The sequence below is a fragment of the Elephas maximus genome, chromosome 9 (genome assembly GCF_024166365.1).
Source record: "Elephas maximus indicus isolate mEleMax1 chromosome 9, mEleMax1 primary haplotype, whole genome shotgun sequence".
Taxonomy (NCBI): domain Eukaryota; kingdom Metazoa; phylum Chordata; class Mammalia; order Proboscidea; family Elephantidae; genus Elephas; species Elephas maximus.
The window spans coordinates 47,750,368-47,767,753 of record NC_064827.1 but is presented as its reverse complement, the minus strand read 5'-3'; positions in this window follow the sequence as shown (position 1 = coordinate 47,767,753).

Genomic DNA, 17,386 nt, shown 5'->3' with positions numbered 1-17,386 from the left:
ACAGCAGGTAGATAGCTGGATCCACTAGGCCATCAGGGATTCAGGTTGGCTGGTTGGCTCTGCCACCCTCAATATGTGAAAGCAATTTCTGGGTCCAAGGCTGCTGTTTTATCTGTTGTTATTTCCAGGTTAGCAGGAAAGGAGTAAGAGGAAATTTGAAGAAAACAGAGCTGTCCATATGCCAACTCTTCAGGGAAGCTCTCTGTGTTTGTCCCTCTTCCCCATCAACTTGTGGTTGGTTTGTCTGTTTTCTATACAAGACTAGAAGCTCCTTGAGGGCAAGAATTTGTCTGGTCAGCCACTGTGTCACCAGGTGCTGAGTAAATACTGCTGAATAGACAAACAATTGAATGAATGAAAAACGAATGGAGGGCATTGGCTGACCTCCTTGAGTGAGGGTGTGTTTGAAGATCAGCAGTCAAATTATTTTAAAACCTGTCCCCACAGAGAATTAGGGAAATGAAACAAGAATGACAGGCAAAATGGCTTCTAAAAATACAAATGCCTCAGGATCTCATTTTTCACACCTGGTTGGGTTGGTTTTGTTTATCCAGAATTTTCTTATTTCCATGTAAATAACATTCCCTGATACTGGTCTGGCTTTGACTCTATGGCTTCCTGTCCTTTGATGAGAACAAAATACTATGATTAATGAGCTTCTGGATTGACAAACCAAAAAATCAAACCTGTTGCTGTTGAGTAGATTCCGACTGATAGTGAACCTATAGGACAGAGTAGTACTATCCCATAGAGTTTCCAAGGAGCGCCTGGTGGATTCAAACTGCTGCACTTTTGGTTAGCAGCCATATTTCTTAACCACTATGCAACTGGGTTTTCCCCTGGATTGACCATTCTATGATTATTAGAGACACTACTTCCTAGGTTGCCTGTGTCAGGGCATGTGCTAAATGCCTGACTTTTGATATCTAATTACATCCTCACTGGTCAGTGTTACTCCCTTCATTTTGTAGGTAAAAAGATAAGTCCAGAGTGGCTAACTTGGTCATGGTCACCGGGAAGTGAGCTATAAGGCTGGAATTTGAACCCAGGTTGGGCCCTTTCCCACCCCAGTTCCTGTTTTCCTAATTTACAAAGTGGCTCTGAATCCATCCCCTCAATAACTCTAGCAGCCACTCTGGGAGGGAGGAGGGCAGGGATCTCTAATGCCACCTTACATGTGTGGAAGGTGAGAGAATTAATGGCAGTCTTGGGATTTGAACCCAGTCCAGCAGACTCCTTGCGCAGCCTTCGCTAGGAATGTGACTGTGGACAGTTTGCTTTCCCTCTCCAAGTCTCAGTATCCTCATCTGTATAATGGGGGTAATACTAGAACCTACCTACACAATTGCTGGAGGATGAGATGAGCTAATGAAGGCAAAGCAGCTCACAAGGCATGATTTGTCTGCAGGAAGCCCCAAACTTTCAGGCCAAGAAGGGGAAGACAAAACCTGGAGGCTGGAGTAGGTGGAATGAGGAATGGCTGAATTCTTGGCAGGCTTTCTGGTGATCTCTGGTGGAGACCCCCATGGTGTTATCTGAGAGGGATCAGAGAATGATCAAGTCCAGTCTGCTGTGAAGACTCCAGTGAGGGCAGAAGCCCTTGGCCAGTCCCCTTTTCTCTGATCATCTCTTTCCCTAGCCCTTTCCCCTCACGCTTGTCTTACCAGCCTCTCTAAGGCTTTGTCTACTCCTGCCTTTCTTGTTCCACCTACACACACATTCTCTCTCTCTGTTTTGTCTCTTGGGTCTCATATACTCTGTACCTGGCACCAGCCCATCACTTCTCCCAATAGTCAGCATCAGCAGCCTACTATGCAACTCTGCAGGGTCACTCATCCATTCCTTTATTCATTCACCAACTAAGCATTTCTGAAGCTTTTGCCCACCCTGTGCTGGCCTCAAATGACACTGAGGTGAGTAAGTCATGCTCCCCTGTCTGGTAAAACTGCTTCCTGGTTTGATCCCCAAGCCAAGCTCTCAGCTGCATACCCTGTCTCCAGCTATTCTTCCACTTTGCTGCCCTTAGGAAATCCCATCATTGACATCTTGTTTCTTATCCTTAAAAATATTTAAAAATTAGTATTCAAATAATGTTGAATAACATTGTTTAGATCACCTGGCCCCCTGAACAATATTTTCAGCTTTCGTTTCTCCAGGAATGCTACGTTGTACAGTTAATTTTGCTGGAAGGCAATATAACAAAGTGGTTAAGAGCTTGGACTTCTGGGTTAGCACAGACCTGAGTTTGAGTCATGCTGTGTTTTTTTTTTTTTCTACCAACTGTTTTTGTGAGGCCTCGGACATTTTATTTCACCTGTGCAAATCTCCTTTTTCTTATTTGTAAAAGTGGGACAGTAATACCTGACTCAAAGCGTTGTAAGAGTAAAATGGGATGGTGTTTATAAAATGCTTGGTACTCAATACATGTCAGTAATTGTAGCTGTAATCAGTGTGTGTATACATTTGTATGACCTACTTTCTCTGCTTATTTCATAAAAGCTTTCCTATGTTGTTAGTTATTACTTATTTTATTATTTTGAATGGCTACAGAATGTTTCATCAAGCTTCATTATAATTAACTTAGTCATTTCCTTATTGTTGGATATTTAGGTTATTTCCAGGTTACCTCAAGTATAACTATATAATTCTGTGATTAGTATTTTGGGGCTTAAAGTTTTTTTTTTTTTTAAAGCAAAACAAATTTAGTCCAACAAATTTTTGTCTCAATCCTGTGTAAAGTCTTGCAATAACTATTTCTGGATACAAAGATGCCTGGGACCCAATCCCTTCCTCAGGGAGCTCAGAGGCTTGAGTATAGAGCCTCCTTGGACACAGACATCAGTAATACAAGGCAGGGTGTACCCAGTGCTTTCAGAGAAGGAGAGTTTGCAAATGCTGGAAGTGAAGGGGAGGTGTAGGTGTGAAAAGTATTTGTGAACCCAGAAGCCCCGTGAAAGTTCAGTTTGTCCATTCAGACCTGCATCTAACATGCTATGCGTCTCTCTGTGTCAGGTCTGCATCCTGCTCTTGAGCTCACCCAGCTGGGGGCGTACAACAAGCACTCTAATCTTGGTAGGAAGGGTTAAAGGCCACAAGAGAGATTGGCAGCTAATCTCAGAAGCAAGAGAACCTGTATCAGCATTTAGGAAGTGGGAAGAGGCTTCTGGAGGAAGGGCATTTGCCCTGGATGATGAAGGATGAGGTAAATGGTGTGTTGGGGGAATTGACAGACAGAAGGAGCCTTGGCCTTTCTGGGGTCTCCAAGATGGAGTGGAGCATGCCAGGAGTGATGACAACTTGTTCCACTGCAGGGCTGCAATTGTAAAGTCCTGGTAGGGGAAGAGGGACTTCTGTATAAGGTCTTTCCATCTCCCAAAGCCAAACCAAACCAGTTCCATTGAGCCAATTCTGACTCATGGCAACTCCATGTGTAGAACTGCTCCATAGGATTTTCATGGCTGTGACCTTTCAGAAGCAAATCACCAGGCATGTCTTCCGAGGCACCTCTGAGTGGGTTTGAACCACCAAATTTTGGCTAGTAGTTGAGTGCTTAACTGTTCGCACCACCCAGGGACTTCTTTCCAGGGCCCACACTTAAAAAAAATACTTCTGTGCTCCTCCTCTGTTTATACTTAGCACAGTGCCTGACACAATAATAGAAAGTCAGTAGATATTTTCGTTGAGAGGCCAGAGGCTGGGAGTCCAGGAACCCACGTAAAAAATACTTAATGCTTATGTTTTCTATAGAGATATTTCTGTATTAACCATACGAAAGACAGTCAACCTTTTTCCTTCTTAGAGCTACCAATTAAACCGGTGCCGAGGCAAGGGAGAAAACTTCGGTTTCTTATCTTCCTGAGACAGGGGGTGGCCCTTGCCAACTCAGGATAAATATCTCCTTCCACAGAGCTGTTTTCCACTCAGAGAGCTCTAATTGTATTTGGAGTGTCATTCTCCTCCAACTAGTTCAGGCAATTCAGCCACCGGGGCTTGAAGAAGGAGAGTTAATCACAGAGCGATGAGTCACCGTGGTTTCAGAGCCAGGATGATGGGGGAATAAGGGCAAATTCAAAATAAGTGGATGGGATGCTGCTGCACGCCCCCTGAGGTCGAGGGCATGACAGTTAAACTGCTGTACAGTCATGAGTTTAAAAACACGTTGCTATGAAGTTGGCACAGTGGTTAAGAGCTCGGATGCTAACCAAAAAGTTGGCAGTTCAAATCTACCAGCTACTCCTTGGAGACCCTCTGGGGCAGCTCTACTCTGTTCTATAGGGTCGCTATATGAGTTGGAATCAACTCGATGGCAATGAGTTTATATAGTGATGATCGTTGCACAACATGGTGAAAGCAAGTAATGTCATTGAATTGTACACTTAGGAAAGGTTAAAATGGAAAATGGTTTGTTATATATATTTTACCACAAAAAGCAAAACGAAACAAAAAACAAATTATTATATTCAAATCATTGGCAGCGGGATGGTGATCCAACACCTAGTCCCCAGCAGCTTGGAGGATGACTGGGACTTCTTCATTTTGAAAGGACATCTGATCTCTTTATGGGATTCCTCAGCCTTTTACTTAGCACTTACTATGTGCAAAGAGGAGGCCCTGGGTAGTGCAGTTAGGTGCTTGACTACTAGCCGAAAGGTTGATGGTTCAAACCTACCCAGGGCTGCCTTGGAAGACAGGCCTGCTTCTGAACAGTCACAGCCTTGAAAACCCTATGGAGCACTTATGCTTTGAACACATGGGGTTGCCACGGGTCAGAATCAATTCGACTGCAGCTAACAACAACAAGAACAACGTGTCAGGCACTGTGTGGGTATCAAGGATACAAAATAAATGAGGTAAGGAGTGAAGCATTGATACATGCTATAACATGGACGTGCCTCAAGAACATCACGCTAAGTGAAAGAAGCCAGACACAAAGATCTATCTATTGTTTGATTCCGTTTATATGAAATGTTCAGAAAAAGCAAATCTACAGAAATGGAAAACAGATTAGTGGTTGCCTGGGGTTGGGGATAAGGAGCCCTGGTGGCACAGTGGTTAAGAACTAACCAAAAGGTTAGCAGTTCAAACCCACCAGTCGTTCTGCGGGAGAAAGATGTGGAAGTCTGCTTCCGTGAAGATCACAGCCTTGGAAACCCTATGGGGCAGTTCTGTTCTGTCTTATAGGGTTGCTGTGAGTTGGGATCAACTTGTTGGCCATGGGTTTGTTTTAGGTTTAGGGTTGGGGATGAGAATGGGGGTTGGCTGCAAATCAGCTTGAAGGATCTTTGTGGGACAATGGAAATATTCTAAAACTGAACTGTGGTGATGGTTGCACAACTCTGCAAATTTACTAAAAATTATTGTATTGTACACTTAAAATGGATGAATTTTATGATATATAAATGTTACTTTAATAAAACTTAAACAAAAAAAGAATGAGGTCTTCATCTCTCCCTTGGGGATGGGACCTTCCTCGGAGAGGGACTGAAGGATGCAAATTTGACCTTGAGGTGGAGCTGGTGTATGTCAAAACCAGTCCTAGACACCTGAGGGGAGGTGAGGGGGAAGGAGGTGAGAGATGTGAAGTTGGCCCATTTCCACTTTGGGAAATACACTACACATATTGCATGTTCTAACACCTCCCCCATACACCCCTTCACTCTCTTCTCATCTGGTCTGTTTACCACCCACCCTGTCAAGGAATGCTTCCAGTTCTGGACCTGGACAGGTTGAGAAGAGAAGGCACACCAGGTTAGAGGCTGGAGGCTGGTTCCAGCCATGGCCTGAGCAACTGATTCGCTTGTGTGACTTTGGATAAGACCAGCATCAGTGAAATGATGAGGTTGGGCTCCATATCATAGTTCTCTCTTCATACTTAGGGGGGCGAGGGAAGAATGAGCTGTGGAGAAAGGCATCTCTCATCTAGCTCATTTGACCCTCACAACCACCCTGTGAGGGAGAGGTGTATGAGTGGGGCTAAGAATTGCTGCATCCTGTTATCCTGGCTTTGCTGCTTCTTTCCAGAATCCCAGGACAGCCCTAGCCCCAGCAGGCAAAGGGTTAACACCTGGGGGTTGGGGGGTGCTGCCAGGACCCTGCCAGTGTTTGCTTTGATTGGCCGGTGCCATCCTGTTGGTTTATGATTGTCAGTCCTGGGTGGAAGTTTCAGAGGGGGAAGGGACTGTTATCCTGGTTTCCTGTTCCTGTTATCCTGGTTTAGGCAGCAAATTGGTAGATTTAAATCCAGGTCTCCAGAACCCAAGGCTCCTGTTTCTTCCCAACGGGTGGTCTCTCTGGGCTCCCGCGTAGCCAGCTCTTGAGGGTGAAGCTGGGAGGATCTGGAGTTGACACGAGGACAGGGTCTTTCACTCTTCAGATGGGGGAAATCTGGACTTGAGGCTCAGCCCTGATACTGTGAGAAAGATCATGTTTCTTCTCTTGGGGACCAAGGATCTGTGGCTGTAACATATGGGCATGGAACACGGTGAGGTTTTGGGGAGGGTTGATCTCTTCTGAATAAAGGTTTTTCTCCAGGGAGTGTTGTGGTTCCAACCTGCCCAGGAGCTTGGGCCATCCCTGCCCCTGGGCAACCCCCTGGCGGTGAGTCACAGGGGAGGAGAGAATAAATCCATTATGGAAGGGGGCCACCCACTGGGGCTTTATTATCCACGTAATAATAAAGTAATTGCCTCCATTTATCCAGGGCCTATTGGAACCCTGCACTGTGGTAGGTGCTTCCCATACTTTATCCCACTTAATCCTCCCAGTAGCAGAGCAAAAGTTAGTGGTATTGTTTGTGTTTTATGATAGAGGAAACTGAGGCTCAGAGAGGTGAGGTAACCTGGTATGCATCCCTGCCCACATCTGCCATTGAAATCTTACTCATGACTCAATATCCCTTCCTGACTCCTGTGGATCTCCTTGGAGCCTCCACAGCACTGAATCTCCCCTCTCCCATGGCACTTGGGCTGTGCCAGTTTTTTGGTGTCAATCTTCCTCTCCAGTCTGGGAGCTCCTAGAGGGTAGGAAGCTGGCCCAACTAGGCTTTGCAGCCCCAGAACCTAGCTAGGTCTTCTGGAATGTGGATTCAATTGGATGGATCAAAACTCACAGGTAAAAATAAGAAGGAAGACTACAAGGTCAAACAATGGTGAAAGTAAGTCATCATCCTCACACCCACCCTATGAGGTAGGGATAATAATCTCCATTATAAAATAATAAGGAAGCCATCTCAGAGAGCTGGAGTACCTTCACCAAGGCCACACTGCCAGGTGAAGGAACTAGATGCAAACCCAGAGATGTCTGATCTCAAAGCCCACGAGCTTTTCATTGTTCCAGGAAATTTGCCCGTATTTCAGTCTTTTGATTCCTCCTTTACAATTTTTGCCCTATCTGCAAACCATCTGTGAGATTATTTCATTAATATCTTTATATTAACTTGCTTTTTTAAAAACATAAATTTATTCTAGAAAGAAACTTTAGATGAAAAATCTGTATCACTTGCCATAATTAAATTAATGAGCTATGATAATAACTAAGTTCATCCTGGTGCCATCTAATATCATCTTTGGTGGTAGGTATACATGCTGTAGGAGCCCTGGCAGCACAGTGGATAAGCCCGCAGCTGCTAACCAGAAAGTTTGAACCCACCCAGCAGCTCTGTGGAAGAAAGACCTGGTGATGTGCTCTTGTAAAGTCTGTAGCCTAGGAAACCCTCTGGAGCAGTTCTGCTCTGTCACGTAGGACCACTATGAGTTGAAATCGACTCGATGGCACACAACAACAGCATACATGCTCTGGGGACTACATTCTCCCCTCTCCCCGACATGTGATCCACACTGCCCCCCCGAACCCTTTTAATTCACTTCTCACTTCCTCTCATTATTGCTCATTTTGTCGCATGATGCGGAGGGTCCTAGACAGTGAGTGTTGGAAAGGACATTGGAGACGTTCACATCATTGAGTCTGAGAGAGCTTGTGACTTGCCCACAGGCATAAGGATATCAGAGGCTACACGGCTCGGATCACAAATGGGCTTTTCACGCCTCAGCCTGGAGGCTTACATTTCATCGGCTAGAACTAATCACCTGATGCTATCTTACTTCATATAACCCGTTGCCATCAAGTGGATTCCAACTCAGAGACCCTATAGGACGGAGTAAAACTGCCCAGTAGGGTTTCTAAGGAGTGGCTGGTAGACTCAAACTGCTGATCTTTTGATTAGCAGCTGTAGCTCTTAACTACTGTGCCACCAAGGCTCCCTTTTACTTTAAGGGAAAGTGTAGATTCCTCAATGTCCACGTAGAAAAGGAAAACCAAAGCATTAGTAATATCTCCTACATACCATTCCTAATATAATTTCTAATGAAAAAAAAATTTTTTTTTGGGGTATTATTATTTTTCTTCTGTAAGTGAAGAAACTGAAGCACAGGGAGGTAAGATGACCCAAACCACACAGATGGAAAGGCTGGAGCCAGGATTTGAGCCCAGGCAGTCTAGCTCCAGAGTTCATATATAAAACCCAGTTCTAGTGCCTAGCATATAAAGGCAGCAATTTATCTGTTATTAGTTTCATATGACTGCTCTAACAAATTACCACAAACTCAATGTCTTAAAACAACATAAGCTTATTCTCTTACAGTTCCAGAGGCCGGAAGTCCAAAATCAGTTTCAATGGACTAAATTCAAGAAGCTGGAAGGGATGGTTCCTTTAGAAGACTCTTTGGGAGAATCTGTTGCCTTTTCTAGCTTTGGGAGGCTGCTTGCATTCCTTGGGTCATGGCTCCTTCCTGACATCACGTCAACTCCTTGCTTCCATCATCACTTCTCCCCTTCTGTAGACAAATCTCCCTCTGCTTCCCTTGTATATGGATACTTGTGATTTACATTTAAGGCCCACTTGATAATTCAGGACAATCTCACCATCTCAAGATCCTTAATGTAACCGCATCAGCAAAATCGCTTTTACTGTGTAAAGTAACATTCACAGGTCCCAGGGATTGGGATGTGGATATCTTTGGGGGCTATTACTCAGTCTGCCACACTGTCTGTGAGAGCTCTTATTCTAGATTCTGGGTGTCTTTGATCTGTCCCTTTCTCAGGGCCCCAAGTATTTTCTACCTTGCAGGATAGCAGTTTGTCATGGTTTATTTGTTCTGCTGGAATGTGAGCTCCCTGAGGGTAGGGCCTGGAGCTGACTTACTTTCCTCTCTACAGAGTTGGGAACATAGCAAATAACATAATTGTAGAAGTGCTTGAATTGAGTGAGCCAAATTTTTCCCTTTAGGGCATTAGAAACAGATGGTGTTGCCCCATGAACCACCTTTTTGAAGATGAAGAGGGGTGTCCAGCTGTCCCCTAGGGCTCATCCATAACAGCTTTGCCTGTGCCATTTCCCTGTGTCACTGCCTCTTGCCTGCACATTGAGAGCTGAGGGGAGAGTTGACTGGCATCTCACCAACGTCTTTACTCATTGACTCACTGAGCAAGGTTTATTGACTATTCCTACATGCTAGTTAATACCTTCAACTGGGGGCAGCCATGACCTTAGGAGCTTCTTTTTGGTTCCACATGGAAAGGCTTGGGTCACGCCTACATGTGCAGTCCACAGGCAGATTCCCAAACAATGGGGTGAAAAAAAAAAAAAGGCTCAGGAGACCCCATCATAAACCCTTAGTGTAGTAATAATGGTCCAGTGTAATGATGATGATGATAAAAGCTTTCCATTTATGGAGAACCATGTGCCATGCACTGTTTTATGTACTTTCATGTAGTAACTCATTTAATCCTCATAGCAATTCTCTGAATTAAGTACTATTATTATCCCTACTCTACAGATGAGGAATGTGAGGCACAGAGAGGTTAAGTAACTTGCCCAAAGGTACACAATTAGCGGCACAGGCAGAATTCAAACTCAGGTCCTTCGTCCAGAGCTCAAAGTTTAAACCATTTTGTACAACATGGTTTATTTGAAGAACGAGGAGGCCATACTAGGTGACTTGCAAGGTCTCTTTAGCTCCAATTTCCTGTGAGTCACAAAATGCGTCTCTGGAGACTATAAAAAGGACCTGTGTGCTGGTGTGGCACTGTGGACCAAGGAAACACTGGTACAGGCTGGGGTCTCCTGAAAACAGGAGTTTAAATCTTGGCTATGCCACTTACTGCCGTGACCTCGAAAAGGTAATATAGCCCATTTGAACTTCGTTTTCCTTGTACGGAAAAATGACGTAGGAAAAAATTACAATGAAGTATCTACATTGTAGGGTTGTTTGGAGATTAGAAAAGAATGATTTATGTAAAATTGCCTGGCACAAAACAGAAAACCGTTGAGTTTGGAACATAATCATTACAGAGTTGAATTTTTCTCTTTAGAAGAGAGCTTGGTGGGGGATTTAGCCTGGTTAACTTCTTGTAGTAAAAAATCAAGTGAATCCAAGGCTGGTCTAGTTTCTGCATCTATAGATTTTGGATGGAAAACTAGAGGTCAGCGCATGTACGCTGTGCGTGCGTGTGTGTGCGTGCGTGTGTGTGTGTGTGTGTAGAGGAAGACTTGGGATCAATTGCGGAGGATGGGGGTGGGAATATATGTTGGAATAAGCAGGTACCAGGGATTAAGCAAACATGTTCAAATTCCAGCTCTGCCATTAACCTTCCTCTGTGATCTTCGTCAAGTCACCAATCATCTTTAGGTTTCCAGTTCCCCAATTCCAAGATGAGGGGGTGGGATCTGAAGATCTCCAAGGCCTTGTTGAATAGCACCAGTCTAGAAAAACCCAAGCCAAGTTTTCCAAAGAATGAAAACTCCTCCTGTATCCATTTATACCAAAAGAGCAATTGTTTTTTTCTTCCTCCTGGCTTTGCCATGTATTTGAGTCAGACAAGGTGAGAGGCATTTTTGCCTGGCATCTAGGCCCCTCCCCTCTCAAACAGGTAAGGAGCCACAAGAGGTCCAACCATTCCAGCAAGGTTGGCTCAGGTCTTTGGAGAATCATTCCAATTTGTCAACATTTTATTTAAAAAAAAAAAAAAAATCACATAACTAGAGAGAAAATATAGGATTATAGGAGAAAATAAACAAAATGGACCAAATTAAGATCACCCATAATCCCATCACTCAGAGATAACTACTATTAACATTTTAGCATATAGCCTTCCAGTTACTTTTTTCTGTGTAAAAAAAAAAATTGTTTTTTTGCTTTAACAAACAGAAATTGATTTCGTTTGGCTAGAAGTCCAAATTCACGGTGCCGGCTCTAGGGGAAGGTCTTCTCTCTCTGTTGGCTCTGGGGGAAGGTCCTTGTCTCTTTTGAGCTTCCACTTTTGGACAGTCTTAATCTGGGTTGGCATCTATCTTCCCCCCTTTCTGCTTCTCACTTGTTTAATCTCTTTTGTTATCTCAAAAGTGATTGACTTATATAACACACCCTTTGCTAATGCTGTCTCATTAACATAAGATTTAACATATTTAAAAATTACATGCATACTATAAACATATACCTAACATTTTACAACCTGTTTTTCCCACCTAACATTATATTGTGACCACTTTTATATTACACAGTCTTTTACATTTTTAATGGCTCCAAAGTATTCCATTGTGTGGATATGATATCATTTATTTAACCAATCCCCTATTGTTGGACCTTTCAGTTATTTATGTTTTTTCACTCTAATGAATATCAGTGTCTCTAAATATTTCAGTACATCTTTAAGATTTTCTTGGATTAAATTTCTCAAAAAGGAATTGCTGGGTTAAAGGATACGGACATGTTTAAGAATTTTTGACACACATTTCCTTTTGCTCTCTAGAAAGTCTGTATCAAAACAAACTCACTATTGGAGTTCACGTATTCCTATGTACAGAGAAAACAGGAGGGTGCCTAAGTTAGGCAGGGGTCGGGGAAATCAGGGAAAGCTCCACAAAGGGAAGTGTCATCTAGGCAGACATCTGCAGGATAAGTAGAAGCGGGCAAAATAAAAGGGATGTAACAGGACAAAAATGAAGAAATTGAAGATTTTTACCAGCTTCTGCAGTCTGAAATTGATTGAACATGCAATCAGGATGCATTGATAAATACTGGTGATCTGAATGAGAAAGTTGGAAATAAAGAAGGATCGGTAGTTGGAAAACATGGCCTTGGTGATAGAAATGATGCTGGAGACGGCACAATAGAATTTTGCAAGACAAACAACTTCTTCATTGCAAATACCTTTTTTCAACAACATAAGCAGCGACTATAGATGTGGACCTTGCCAGATGGAATACACAGGAATCAAATCGACTACTGTGGAAAGAGATGGTGGAAAAGCTCAATATCAATTAGAACAAGGCCAGGGGCCGGCTGTGGAACAGACCATCAATTATCAATTGCTTATATGCAAGTTCAAGTTGAAACTGAAGAAAATTAGAAAATTAGAACAAGTTCACGAGAGCCAAGGTACAACCTTGAGTATATCCCACTTGAATTTAGAGACCACCTCAAGAATAGATTTGATGCGTTGAACATTAAAGACCAAAGGTCAGATGAGCTGAGGAATGACATCAAGGACATCATACATGAAGAAAGCAAGAGGTCATTTAAAAGACAGGAAAGAAAGAAAAGACAAAAATGGATGTCAGAAGAGACTCTGAAATTTGCTCTTAAATGTCGAGTAGCTAAAGCGAATGGAAGAAATGATGAAGTAAAAGAGATGAACAGAAGATTCAACGGGTAGCTCAAGAAGACAAAGTACTATAATAACATGTGCAAAGATCTGGAGATAGAAAACCAAAAGGGTTTGAAAGAACTGAAGAAAAAATTCAAGCCTTGAATTGCAATACTGAAAGATTTTACATGGAAAATATTAAATGATGCAGGAAGCATCAAAAGATGGAAGGAATACAGTCACTATACCAAAAAGAATTGGTTGACGTTCAACCATTTCAGGAGGTACCATATGATCAAGAACCAATGGTACTGAAGGAAGATGTCCAAGCTGCACTGAAGGCACTGGTGAAAAACAAGGCTCCAGGAATTGACAGAATATTGAGATGTTTCAACAAACGGATGAAGTGCTGGAAGTGCTCACCGGTCTATGCCAAGAAATGTGGAAGACAGTTACCTGACCAACCGACTGGAAGAGATCCATATTTATGCCTATGCTCAAGGTGATCCAACCGAGTGCAGAAATTATCAAACAATATCATTAACATCACATGCAAATAAAATTTTGCTGAAGATGATACAAAAGTGGCTGCAGTAGTATTTTGACAGGGAACTGCCAGAAATTCAAGTCAGATTCAGAAAACAATGTGGAACCAGGGCTATCATTGCTGATATCAAATGGATCCTGGCTGAAAGTGGGGAATACCAAAAAGATATCTACCTGTATTTTATTGACTATGCAAAGGCATTTGACTGTGTGGACCATAAAAAATTATGGGTAACATTGCAAAGAATGGGAATTCCAGAATACTTAATTGTGCTCATGAGGAACCTGTACATAGGTCAAGAGGCAGCTGTTTGAACAGAACAAGGGGATACTGAGTGGTTTAAAGTCAGGAAAGGTGTGCATCAGCGTTGTATCCATTCACCATACTTATCTGATCTGTATGCTGAGCAAATAATTCAAGAAACTGGACTATATGAAGAGCAGGGCATCAGGATTGGAGGAAGATTCATTAACAACCTGTGTTACGCAGACTGTACAACCTTGCTTGCTGAAAGTGAAGAGGACTTGAAGCACTTACTAATGAAGATCAAAGACCACAGCCTTCAGTATGGATTGCACCTCAACATAAAGAAAACAAAAATCCTCAAAACTGGATCAATAAGCCACATCATGATTAACGGAGAAAAGACTGAAGTTGTCAAGGATTTCATTTTACTTGGATCCACAATCAACACCCTGGAAGCAGGAGTCAAGAAGTCAAATGACGCATTGCATTGGGCAAATCTGCTGCAAAAGACCTTTTTAAGATGTTGAAAAGCAAAGATGTCACCTTGAAGACTAATGTGCATCTGACGCAAGCCATGGTGTTTTCAATTGCCTCATATGCACGTGAAAGCTGGACCATGATTAAGGAAGACTGAAGAAGAGCTGATGCCTTTGAATTGTGATGTTGGCGCAGAATATTGAATATACCACGGACTGCCAAAAGAACAAACTAATCTGTCTTGGAAGAAGTACAGCCAGAATGCTCCTTAGAAGGACGGCAAGACTTGGTCTCACATACTTTCGATATGTTATGAGGGACCAGTCCCTGGAGAAGGACATCATGCTTGGTAAAGTACAGGGTCATGGAAAAAAAAGACTCTCAACAAGATGGATTGACATAGTGGCTGCAACAATGGGCTCAAGCATAACAAGGATTGTGAGGATGGCGCAGGACTGAGCAGTATTTTGTTCTGTTGCACGTAGGGTTGTTAGAAGTTGGAACTGAGTTGATGGCACCTAACAAAAACAACAGTGTTCCAGACAAAGGGTTTGAGCAAAGCATTTGAGAAGGCCCAGAGGCATGGTACTCTGAGAACTGAAGTAAGTGCCATGTAGCTAGAATTTGGAGGGCAGGTGAGTAACCAGACAAATTGGAAGGATGCACAGGAAACAGATGTGGAGTGAAATGACAAGATTTGTATTTCAGAAAGGTCCTTTTGGCTTCAGTGCAGAGAATGGACTAGAGGGGGCAAGACTGGAGACAGGGAGACACTTAGTTGTTGAAGTCCTCTAAGTGTGCAATATGGGACACTTAGATGGAATAGAGAAGACAGACTGAAGGTACATTAATAAGGTAGAAAGGACAGGGCTTAGTGATTGTTTGGATAGAGGATGAGAGGGGGAAGCCTTAAGGTTACTCTCTGGCCTGGAGAGAATGGAGAACCTAGAAGTTGTCCTATGGTTTTGGGATAGGAAGACGATGTGTTCAGCCTGGGACACACTGAACGTGAGGTTCCTGTGGGACCAAACAGAATGGAAGTCTCCTGTAAATATCTGGATCAACGGAAGAGAGGTGTGGGCTACAAGTGGCTGCTGGGACCTGAAGTCTTAGGATGCAGTCACAAGGGAGAGTGAGAAAAAGAGTGATGTCTAAAAGAGAACCCCAAGGCACATCAACTCTTAAGGGAGGAGGAGCCTGCAAAGAGACTGGAAAGGAGAAGCTAGAGAGGAAGAAAACCAGGAGCATCCATTGCCGTGGAAGCTAAGGGAAAGGAGCCTTGGCAGAGTCTGATAAAGTATGTCCCGGACACTTTCTCAAGGATCACCTTATTTAACCCTCCCAACAGATTGCTCCGGTGGGGATCATCACCATCGAGCTTCAGTGGCGAACCAAAAAAAAAAAAAAAAAAAAAACCCACTGCCGTCGAGTCGGTAGAGAGGTGGTAAATTCCCCAAGGTCATCCAGCAAGCCAGTAGCACGCAAAATTTGAACCCAGGTCTTGATTGAAGGCCAGACAGCAGAGCCCCCCATAAAACGTGGCGTGAGCACTCAGGCTGGGGGATAAGAGAAATAATTGCCCCCATTCGCCGTACACCTGTTACTTGCTGGGCACTGTTCTAGGGGTCTTACCTACATTATTAATTCCTCACCATCACCACGAGAGGTAGTGCTTTTACTCTACGAGTCGGAATCGACTCGACGGCAGTGGGCTTGGTATACAGAACAGGACCCTGGGCCAAAAGCGAAGTGACCTGTCCGACATCACAAGATAGCAGGCGGCAGGGCCGCGCTCCTTCGCCATCCCCAGCGAAGATATCGCGGTCTTCCGCAGCTCCTTACAGAGGGGGCGGCGTCTCGAGCGGGAGCATTTGGAGGCGCCCTTTTTTTTCTTGGGACCCTCGCCCGCCCCTCGCCCCCGCGCGCATGCCTGGCCGCTGAGCCGTGAGAGCCGCCGCCCCGGGCCCTCCCTCCCGCGTGCCTTGCACAACCGGCCCAGATAAGTGCTGCGTCTCTGGGCAATTATCGTCCGCCCGCCGCCTGGGCTTGCCGCGCAGAAGGCCAAGGCCAAGGGACTCGCAGCCTCCCAAGCAGAGCTGTACCCGCGCGTCGGGCCGGCGACTACAGCTGCGAGCGATTTCACAACGCCGGGACGCGGGGACTGGTAGGCGGCGCAGCGCGATGACGTCACGGGAAGCAACCCCGCCTCCGCGCCTGTCTGCGCCCTCCGCGCCTGTCTGCGCCCTCCGCGCCCACCGCGCGCTCAGTCCGAACCGCTGAAGAAGCTGGTTCGAGGTCCTTCCTTGTACCGAGCTCCGGCTTCCCGCTTTTCTTTTACTTTAAAAAATCTCCTTTTCATCCCTTAATTGCCTTCTTCTATCTCTTTTCTTTTCCGTTTCATTCCTTCCATTCTTCCCGCATTCCTTTCTTCCATCACTCCCTTTCCCCTTCTTCCTTCCCCGTCCTTCCCTCTCTCCTTTCTTTCTCTTCCTTCTTCCTGTCCCCTTTCTATCTCCCTTTCCCCTTTCCTCCCTCCCTTCTTTTCCCCTTCCCTCCCTTTCCCTCCCCTTCATTCTTCCTTCCTCTTTCCTCCCCTTTTCATTACTTCTGCCTTTTTTTGCCTTAGTTAATCTTCCTTTATCTCTCATTTTTCTTCCTCTTTCTCTTTCCATTTTACCATCTTTCTCTCCTTAAAGACCCAATGGTCCCGTTGCACCCGTGCCAGCCCTCTATAGTCTCTGCCAGGCTGGGCCAAGAAGCCTGTCAGCGAGGCTGTTAGGAAGGCTGGTGAGTCACCATTCCTACCCCGTGCATCAGGGCCAGTGGGCGGCCCCTGGAAGCCTCACCTGGCTCTTTGCTCGTAGGCAAACATGTCCAGCAAGGAACTCCTGCCAGGTAGAGTTAATTAGAAAGAGGCCCTGCCTCCAGCAGAGTCTCAGGGGCAGGTTGGGATCCCCTCTCTCCTCTGGGCTGAACCACCCTGGGGAGCAGTCACAACGATGATGATGGTGATGGCATTAACTTGGGCTGATAAACAAAACTTTACAGTTTACAAAGCACTTGCAGAGACATTATCTCATTCTTGTTCTCACAACAACCATGGGAGGTAGGTCTTATTATTCCTGTTTTACAGTTGAGGAAACTGAGCTTCAGAAAGGTGAAGGGATTTGCCTACAGCCACAGAGCTGTCAAGGTGGGGACCCATGTTTGTATCATGAAAACAGAAAAAATGGCTATCTCAAATTTAAAGCATTTCTAAAAAAATTCATTAGTCCCTCTTTTATGCTTCCATAGCACCTTGTCTAAACTTCTGAGTGTAGGCCCCAACTAGTGGGTTCCTACAACAGCTGGGCGTAGGGGATAGGTGTTGAACAAGTTGTGGAGGTAATGAATGGTATACACTGCAGGGATGGATTACCCAATAAGCAAGGTACACAGGGCTTGCTTGTGCTTACTTACTAATCTAGTGCACAA